Genomic DNA, 10,400 nt, shown 5'->3' on the forward strand with positions numbered 1-10,400 from the left:
AATTCAATTGATAACTATAGATGTGGGATCGTAATTTGATCACTCTTTTGCTGCTCAGAATTTTTCATGATTTACAGAAATTCACTGAAAACCCACACTAACACAAAGCTATATCAACAGTATTGCAGTTTTCATGTGGCCAGCTAATAACCTAGACACCAATCAAGGAATATTATGAACTAAATGTTCAAATCCTGTTGCTGCAGGATTATTTTTCTGTGACAATATAGGTCAAATTAAGATCCTACATCTGTACAAAGGTCTGACAACTTCCCAACCCTGTGAAAGATGATCATATAGAATAGAAAAAGGATCTTAATGACTTCTTGTCATACAAACAGATAAAGATTATTATATCGTAAAAGTTTTCATAAATCATGTTCTTCTTTCAGGAAAACGCACTACCAAGTAGTTTATGATTCTTAGAGCCTAAAGCACAGGCCAATAGAAAAATGCTGAAAATACTATGAATCCAAATCTACATTCAAGACATTACTCAGGGAAATAAAATACATGTTTTGACTGGCCTTCTGCAGCTTAAAAGGAATATTTAATTAATCGAAAAAAATAATTGAGAGTGGAATAGTATTCTGAAAGTACAGTACTTTAACAAGTTGTCAATGACAGCAATGTTTCAGGATGCAAACAAAAACAATAAACTACAGCGGTGGGAATACATACGATTGCAATGTTTTTTTCCACATTTCCTGTAAACTTTTGTACAAAATATGTTTAAACATATTTTTTGAAATTCTATATGGTTATCCTTTCAATGGCTCTGTCGTAACCGGTCGTGACTGGGAGGTCCTTGGGGCGACGCACAATTGGCCTAGCGTCGTCCGGGTTAGGGAGGGTAACGTCGGTGGAGTGGACAAGGAGAGAAGGGGTGGGGGTGAGTTGGGGGGATTACCTTGTGTCGAAAGCAGCCATGAAGACGGGGTACTGGACATTTCCGTCCTTGTCCAGGGGCAGCCTGTCCAACTGCTTTTCAAATTCAGGGTCTGCGACCTCCAGGCCTAGACAGGGTATGTGTGTGTGTCCAGAGGGGTTAAGGGTGCAAGAAAAGGGCAGGATGGGGGACAAAAGAGAGGCATCGGGTCAGAACAGAGGGTGGTCATCCGGCCCAGTCACTTAGCCATGGCCCATAATGCCCCTGAGCAGCCGCTGGTCATTAGCCCTCTGACAGGTCCCCCTCCTCGCCCCACACAGCCGGGTCAAGGATCAATCAGCTCTCTCTGCGGCCATCACGTCGAGATGGACACATCCTCTCTCGATCAAAGGACTAATGGTGCACAACTACGTCACACGCAAATATATGCTCATACATGCAGATGCAGACACATACACATGCAGTACATCTCAAACTAGTCAACCGGAGAAATACACATAGAGGCAAATTGACTTAGCACAGATTAATTTGCCATTTTCAAAACAACATATCTGGGTTTTTAACCTCATGGTTGAGAGCTATACAGATGAAGACACCTTCATCTAGTCTACATGAGGAGAACATACACCGTTTTTTTTTAAATCGCTTGGTCTACAAATTGACATTTCAATATAATATGTTTTCTATACATAGTGTATATCTGAAACTATAAAATGTATCGCTTTCACCATTACGTTCTGTTGAATGAACTGGAAAGCACATTGAAAGAGAGAGAGACAGAGAGAAAAAGAAAGGAACAAACTGAGATGACCATACACTATATATACAAAGGTATGTGGACACCCCTTCGAATTAGTGGATTCGGCTATTTTAGGCACACCCGTTGCTGACAGGTGTATAAAACATTGCAATGTAATGCCAGCAGCATGCCACCCTGCATACCACTGCTGGCTTGCTTCTGAAGCTAAGCAGGGTTGGTCCTGGTCAGTCTCTGGATGGGAGACCAGATGCTGCTGGAAGTGGTGTAGGAGGCACTCTTTTCTCTGGTCTAAAAAAATATCCCAATTCCCCAGGGACACTGCCCTGTGTAGGGTGCCGTCTTTCGGATGGGACATTAAACGGGTGTCCTGACTCTCTGAGGTCATTAAAGATCCCATGGCACTTATTGTAGGAGTGTTAACCCCGGTGTCCTGGCTAAATTCCCAATCTGGCCCTCAAACCATCACAGTCACCTAATAATCCCCAGTTTACAATTGGCTCATTCATCCCCCTCCTCTCCCCTGTAACTATTCCCATGGTTGTTGCTGCAAATGAGAACATGTTCCAGTCAACTTACCTGGTAAAATAAATAATAGGATGCCACCTTTCCAACAAGTCAGTTCGTCAAATTTCTGGTTTGGTGGAGGAGGAATAATGGTCTGGGTTGTTGCGGTGACCGTATTACCGCCACACCAGCGGTCATGAGTCATGAAGGCAGCCAAATTCCATGTGACTGTTTAGTCATGGTAATTACACTTCTCCAAACTGGTGCTGCTGATGGTCTGGTCTTTAGTTTTTCTAGTCTTCCCAGTTTTGACCCTTGCCTGTTCTGGACTCTGTACCGCCTGCCTGACCATTCTGCCTGCCCTGACCTCGAGCCAGCCTGCTACTCTGTACCTTCTGGATTCTGATCTGGTTATGACCTTTTGCCTGTCCATGACCATTCTCTTGCCTATTCCCTTTGGATTTATTAAAGATCTTAAACTCCAACCATCTGCCTCCTGTGTCTGCATTTGGTTCTCATCTAGTGTCATGATACACGCCTGCACCCGCTCTCCCTCTCTGGCACTCGAGGGCACCAGGCTGCCTTTCATTACACGCACCTGTCACCATCATTACGCTCATCAGCGCTCATTGTACTCACCTGGACTCCTTCACATTTTGATTGCCTTCCCTATATCTGTCTGTTTCATCCCTGTGTCAGCATTATTGTCATTTCTGTTTACCCTGGCCAGACGCTGTCCGTATTCTGTTCCTGTCCGTAGTTATTAAATGTTCACTCCCTGTACCTGCTTCTCATCTCCAGCGTCAATCATTACAGATTGCTGATACCACTATACAAAGCATCAGGGAGGTTTTAGTTTTTAGTTTTGTTGGTAACGTCGGGTCCGGGTGCCACCGCCAATGGAACCAGGGGTGCCTCAACTGGCGCATCGGGCTTCCATGCCTTAGCTAGCTTGAGAGGTTTCCTTGCCCTGGTTGGGTTGGAAGGCTCCCAACCCACGTCATGCCCCGGCCGGCTCGTCAGGCTCCTACACCTCAGCTGGCTCATAGGACTCCCATCCCTTGTCATGCCTCAGCCGGCCCATCAGGGTCCCATGCCTAAGCCGGCTTATCAGGCTCCCACGCCTTACCAGGATCATCAGGCTTTCACGCCTTAGCAGGATCTTCAGGCTCCCACGCCTCAGCCGGCTCGCCAGGCTCCCACGCCTCTGCCGACGCCCATGTCTCTGCCGGCCCGTCAGGCTCGCCCAGGTGGGACTCCGGGTGATGCCCCTAGAGAGGAGGGGGATATTGTCATGCCTACTCCCGCTCTCCCTCTCTGGTGCACGAGAGCGCCAGGCTGCCTTTCATTACGCACACCTGTCACCATCATTACACACATCAACACTCATTGGACTCACCTGGACTCCTTCACGTTTTGAATGCCTTCCTTATATCTGTCTGTTTCCTCTGTTTCATCCCTGTGTCAGCATTAATGTCGTTTCCGTTTACCCTGTCCAGACACTGCTCGTATTCTGTTCCTGTCCGTGGTTATTAAATGTTCACTCCCTGCTTCTCATCTCCAGCGTCGATCCTTACACTAGGCCTACTATATTTAGTTCTCAGCTTTCCTAATATTAAGCACATTGTTTATCTTTACAACAGGAGTATAGCCTATCTGGCTGCCATGAAAATGAACCACGGGAAAAGTGTCCTCCATTTGCTATTTAAGTGCATAGATTACCTGTATTTTTTTTCGAGACAGGTGCATGATAATGGTCCATTCTAAATCAAAACAAATTTCACACATATGTTATTTAGTATATGTAAAGTACCCTATCTGTATATGTATGTACCCTATCACTTGTGAATTATATATTATCACTTGTAAAGAAACTGCCTTTTTTGTGCTACTTTTTCTAATCATAGTCGCACACCTCATGTCGCCTAGCCCATAGGCCTATATACTATACTATACTAAAGTGGCCAAATAACATTAATCCTATTTACAAGAGGTTTAGAGCGTAACTGGCAGAAAAAAAAACAACGCCTGAGTTACAAGTTTGGGAAAGATTATTTTTACCATAAAAATGCACCTTCATAATAAAAGCATTACATGCATAATCGCATTTGCAGTCACTTTTGATAGTGATGTTTTCCCCCTAATGGAACGTTTGCGCTTATAGCCTACTGCCATGTGCGCATTGTTGTTCTTATAATAATGTGATTAAATAGCATCATAATTTAACAATATTTTAAGCTAAATATTCTGATCTGTTGTGTCAGCCACATTGTGTAAAAAAAAATGTATGCTATTGGTTGTGTTAATTTGGATTCTATTGCATCCCATTACCGTCCCAGACATTGTTTGGAATATTTATTTCTCCCACAGAATAGTAGGTCGGCTTTTGTACAATGGACAGTCCTTCCAATATCTTCAATATGCACCTCGGAATTGGATAAGGACGCGCACAGTTGCGTCCCCGATGTGTCTGTCTTCACTTGTAGCCTGTGAGAAAGACCCGATCACATGATGGAGAGCCATTGAGTGAGAGGTGCTTAGAAGCTCTCAGCACTTAAGGAGAAATGCACAACGCAGCACTCCGGGCAGAGGGCACAATAGCCACTGACCGCAAAAGGCACAGATTTTTTAAAGGTGCATTAAGGCCACAAAGGGGATGCCGCCCTGAAATCCGAGGCACTATCAAGTGCTTGTCAAATTGTGACTGAGAGACTAATGAAGTGTGTATACAGCCTGTGCAGAAAACAAAGCACAGCTCATGCAGCCTTACAATGTATTGAACATCAAAACATATAGCCCAGCGTTTGTAGAACAACTAAAGTTACATTAATAACTCTAAATTAAGAATATAGGAGAGCCTATTTCTTTGTTAACCTCTCAACACAGAATAGCCGCATGTGCGCACTCCCTCAAATCATTTGGAGAAAATGTTAACATTTTATTTGAATTTGTTTAATTGTATTATTCATGCTATGAAATAATAGAAAATAATGCCACAGAATTCTAAGCAAATCTTGTCTGCTAAATTTACTGGTGTAGCCCACAGCCATTTGGCATAGCCAGATCAGGACCTAACATGTTATAACATGTATGTTATTCTGTTCTACTACATTTTCTTCAAATCAGGCTTCATTAGATCTGTCTAAAATTAATAATGGATTTAATGTGAAGGTGTAGGCTATACTACATGGATTTATTAGACTTTTGAAATGGTCTGCATCAGTGGCTTGTAAGCTATGTGTGGATGCCAGCAGATGCTAAATGTGTTTATGTTAATTAACGGTCAATTACCGTGAGACCGACAGTTATTTGCTTGACAATCACTGGCTGAGAAATATTGTGACCTGGGTCCGGCCCCTTTGTTCCAGTGAAGGGAAATCTTAACACTACAATGACATTCTAGACAATTCTATACTTTGTAGCAACATTTTGGGGAAGGCATTTTCCTGTTTCAGCATGATAATGCCCCAGTGCACAAAGCGAGGTCCATAGAGAAACGGTTTGTCGAGATCGGTGTGGAAGAACTTGACTGGCTTGACTGACATCAGTCCGGTATGCTTTGTATTTGACAACAGCTGGTAATCAGAGATGTTGATGCACTGTACCAAAATTAACGAATGGCTGAAATCAATTACGCATTAGATGACCTATCCCAGCATGGATAAGCCTAGTAAATTGGCATTTGTTGCTTACTGCATTTGTTTTTTACTAAACTAGACTTGCTTAGTTAAATAAAGGTTAAATAAAAAATAAAAAACAGTACGTTTTAAGTAGTATGTAATACGATTAGTACGCAGTATGTAGTTTTAGTAAGTAGTAGGCAAGACAGATTTCGGACACGGCCATTCCCTCAATATTATCATCTGTATCAGGGTTATGACATGGTACAATATATGATACGATAAATTGCAATATACTTAAGTAATATGGTCCGAGAGGGTGTGGTATATTTAAGCAATAAGGCATGAGGAGGTGTGGTACATGGCCAATATATCACGGCTAAGGACTGTTCTTAGGCACAACACAACATGTCGAGCCCTGAGTTCTGATTGGCAGCCGTGGTATATCAGAATGTATACCACGGGTATGACAAAACACTTATTTTTACTGCTCTAATTATGTTGGTAAACAATTTATAATAGCAATAAGGCACCTCGGGGGTTTGTGATATATGGCCAATATACCACGTCTAAGGGCTGTGTCCAGGCACTCTGCATTGTGTTGTGCGTAAGAACAGCCCTTCTTGGTATGTTGGTATGTTGGCCGTCTACCACACCCCCCCCCCGGGCCTTATTGCTTAATTATAAACTGGATGGTTCGAGCCCTGAATGCTGATTGGCTGACAGCCATGGTATATCAGACCATATACCACGGGTATGACAAAACATTTATTTTTACTGTTCTAATTACGTTTATAATTACGTTTAAAGTTTATAATAGCAATAAGGCATCTAGGTTTTTGGTGTTTGGCCAATATACCATAACACGGCTAAGTGCTGTATCCAGGCACTCTGCATTGTGTTGCGCATAAGAACAGCCTTTAGCATTGGAATATTGGCCATATACAACACATCCTCGGGCCTTATAAGGATCCGCCCCTTCTTTTAAATTTTAGCCTGAAATTACATACTCAAATCTAACTGCCTGTAGCTCAGGTCCTGAAGCAAGGACATGCATATTCTTGGTACCATTTGAAAGGAAACACTTTGAAGTTTGTGGAACTGTGAAGGAATGTAGGATAATATAACACAATAGATCTGGTAAAAGATAGTACAAAGAAAAAAACAATCGTTCTTTTTTTTTTGTACCATCATCTTTGAAATGCAAGAGAAAGGCCATGATGTATTATTTCAGCCCAGGTGCAATATCAATTTTGGCCACTACATGGCATCAGTGTATGTGCAAAGTTTTAGATTGATCCAATGAACCATTGCATTTCTGTTAAAAATGCTGTATTAAGACTGCCCAAATGTACCTAACTGGTCTATTAATACATTTTCAAGTTCATAACAGTGCACCCTCCTAAAACAATAGCGTGGTATTCTTTCACTGTAATAGCTACTGTAAATTGGACAGTTCAGTTAGAATAATTTAAGCTTTCTGGCAATATCAGATATGTCTATGTCCTGGGAAATGTTCTTGTTACTTAGAACCTCATGCTAATCGCATTAGCCTACGTTAGCTCAACCGTCCCGAGGTCGGGACACCGATCCTGTAGAGGGTTTAAACAGCCATCACTAGCACATTAGAGGCTGCTGCCTATAGGCATCGGTAAGAAATCACTGGCCATTTCAAGGAATGGACAACTAGTCACTTTAATAATGTTTACATATCTGGCATTACTCATCTCATATGTACAGTTGAAGTCGGAAGTTTACATACACTTAGGTTGGAGTCATTAAACCTGTTTTTCAACCACTCCACATATTTCTTGTTAACAAACTATAGTTTTGGCAAGTCGGTTAGGACATTTACTTTCTGCATGACTTAAGTCATTATTCCAACAATTGTTTACAGACAGATTATTTCACTTATAACTCACTGCATCACAATTCCAGTGGGTCAGAAGTTTACACACACTAAGTTGACTGTGCCTTTAAACAGCTTTGAAAATTCCAGGAAATTATGTCATGGCTTTAGAAGCTTCTGATAGGCTAATTGACATCATTTGAGTCCATTGGAGGTGTACCTGTGGATGTATTTCAAGGCCTACCTTCAAACTCAGTGCCTCTTTGCTTGACATCATGGGAAAATCAAAAGAAATCAGCCAAGACCTGTCTATGACCCCTTTCTCGCTTTGTTCCTGAAACATGCAGAGAAACTCTCGGTAATAGATCACACCCGTCTTTTTGAGTCCCAGGCCACAGCGGGCAAGAAACAAGCCCACATGCTCCCTCTTTAGATTCAGGCCAAAGGTCTTCAGCACCTGCAAAAACTCATCCAGGCCCACCTAGACAAATTCCCTGGCAAAGACAGATGTTTAAGTACCTTGAATACTTTGAATCTTCTTTCTTTCTTCAGTGCAATACCAGGCCAATACATTGATTAAGATTGAAACTATATTGAAACTTCACCTGTCTCCAATCCCTAGCAGTCAACAGACTCACCTTGCAGGTGTCTGACTTTGACATGGCCCTGGGTCTGGCTGAAAGCACAAGGGCATGATGGGTAAAAGAAAAAGCATGGTTTAGTATCAATGCGCAAACTGGAAAATGTCCCAATGGCACACATCAATGATTGAATTGAAATGTGAAGAACTTACATGTGCCTAAATGTAACTAATAAATTACTTTATTAATGAATAATTATTTAAGACAATAAGGGTTGCTTGCATGTGGAAAATCTACAGATCGCACCTTTCATTTCAGGGGAAATTGCCCCCTATTTCCCAAATGTGGTCTGCATATTAACCCAGTCATACCTTGGAGAGTAACAGCTTCAATATCATAAGGGTTAGGGGGTACCCAGACCACAAAATATCCAACATTAATCATTTAAAATGATACATATTAATTTTGGGGACTTTGAATGGATTAAAGATGTAGAACTGTGCAGTCTTTTATATGGGTGAGGTGCCTTTGACTGGTATGATACTACAGTGCCCTCTATAGGTAACTATTGGTCACAGCAATCACTAACTATTCTAGTCTCTGTAATGTTTGATAATAATATTGATAACATGGTAATTTAGCAGATCCTTCTATCCATGCAACATACAATTGAAAGGGACACCTACATTAAGTGTGTGTACACTACAGGATTCAAAGGCACAACCCTGGTGATGCAAGCACCATGCTTCAACCCACTGGACCGTCGACACTATGTTTGTACATGTAATAGTTAATACTTACTGAAATACTTAATACTTGAAGTGACGCTCCAGAGCTTTTGTATAATTTCAGACAGTAGTGGTGTTCACAAGCAAAAACAGGTTCCCGTTTTTTTGTGTACTACGTCTTCCAATTGTGTGCAATGTCATCCATCTCGTATGATATGTTACGTCCTGCAAAAAAAAAAAACGTTTTTTGTGTGTGCAATTCGTAAATTGTGTTTTGAATTGACTTAGTACAATATGTTACGCATTTTTTGTGCGTAAGATCTCAGAATGCATTTTTTTCAAGTATATGTAAATACTTAATACTTAAGTCAAAATAGTGAATATTTGTATTGCTTTTAAATCTTTTGAATTAATTTGAATCTTATTAACACTTTTTTCTAGCTACCTATTTGTGTAGGTAGCTATCAAGTAAACACAATGATTAGCAAGTAAGAGACATTGCCAAATGTGGTGTACAGCATCACATCTTTTGACTCATACAGTTTCTGATGGAATTTGAAGATATACAGAATGTCTTTCCTTCGTTCTTACCTTTGGTGTCTTCACCACTGATAGAAGATGAAACGTGTTGATCATTGTTATCATTGATGTCTGAGGTCATACTCTGGCTCAGTCCCAGTTTCCTTAGCAGACCTCTCACTTTCACGGCTCCAAGTCCTTCGCTGTCAAATCAACACATTTTTCGAAAATCATACAACGAGGTGTACCACTACAGTTTTCCACATACAATGCACACACAACACATACAGTACATGAATACATAAAGGAAATACTGAACATGCATGTATGCATATGGGGTACAATGGAATTGAAGTCACTCAATATATGAAGTGGTTTGAATATATATACAGCACCAGTCAAAAGTTTGGACACACCTACTCATTCAAGGGCTTTTCCTTAATTTTCTGTACTATTTTCTACATTGTAGAATAATACTGAAGACATCAAAACTATGAAAAAACATATGGAATCATGTAGTAACCAAAAAAGTGTTTAAACAATTCAAAATATAGTTTAGATTTTAGATTCTTCAAAGTAGCCACCCTTTGCCTTGATGACAGCTTTAAACACTCTTTGCATTCTCTCAACCAGCTTCACCTGGAAAGCTTTTCCAACCGTCTTGAAGGAGTTTGCACATATGCTGAGCACTTGTTGGCTGCTTTTCCTTCACTCTGCAGTCCAACTCATCAAAAAACATCTCAATTGGGTTGAGGTCAGGTGATTGTGGAGGCCAGGTCATCTGATTCAGCACTCCATCACTCTCCTTCTTGGTCAAATAGCTCTTACACAGCCTGGAGGTGTGTTGGGTCATTGTCCTCCTCCTCCATGCTTCACGGTGGGAACCACACATGCAAAGATCATCCATTCACCTAGTATGTGTCTCATAAAGACACAGAGGTTGGAAACAA

Source organism: Oncorhynchus mykiss, chromosome 19 (genome assembly GCF_013265735.2).
Source record: "Oncorhynchus mykiss isolate Arlee chromosome 19, USDA_OmykA_1.1, whole genome shotgun sequence".
NCBI lineage: Eukaryota > Metazoa > Chordata > Actinopteri > Salmoniformes > Salmonidae > Oncorhynchus > Oncorhynchus mykiss.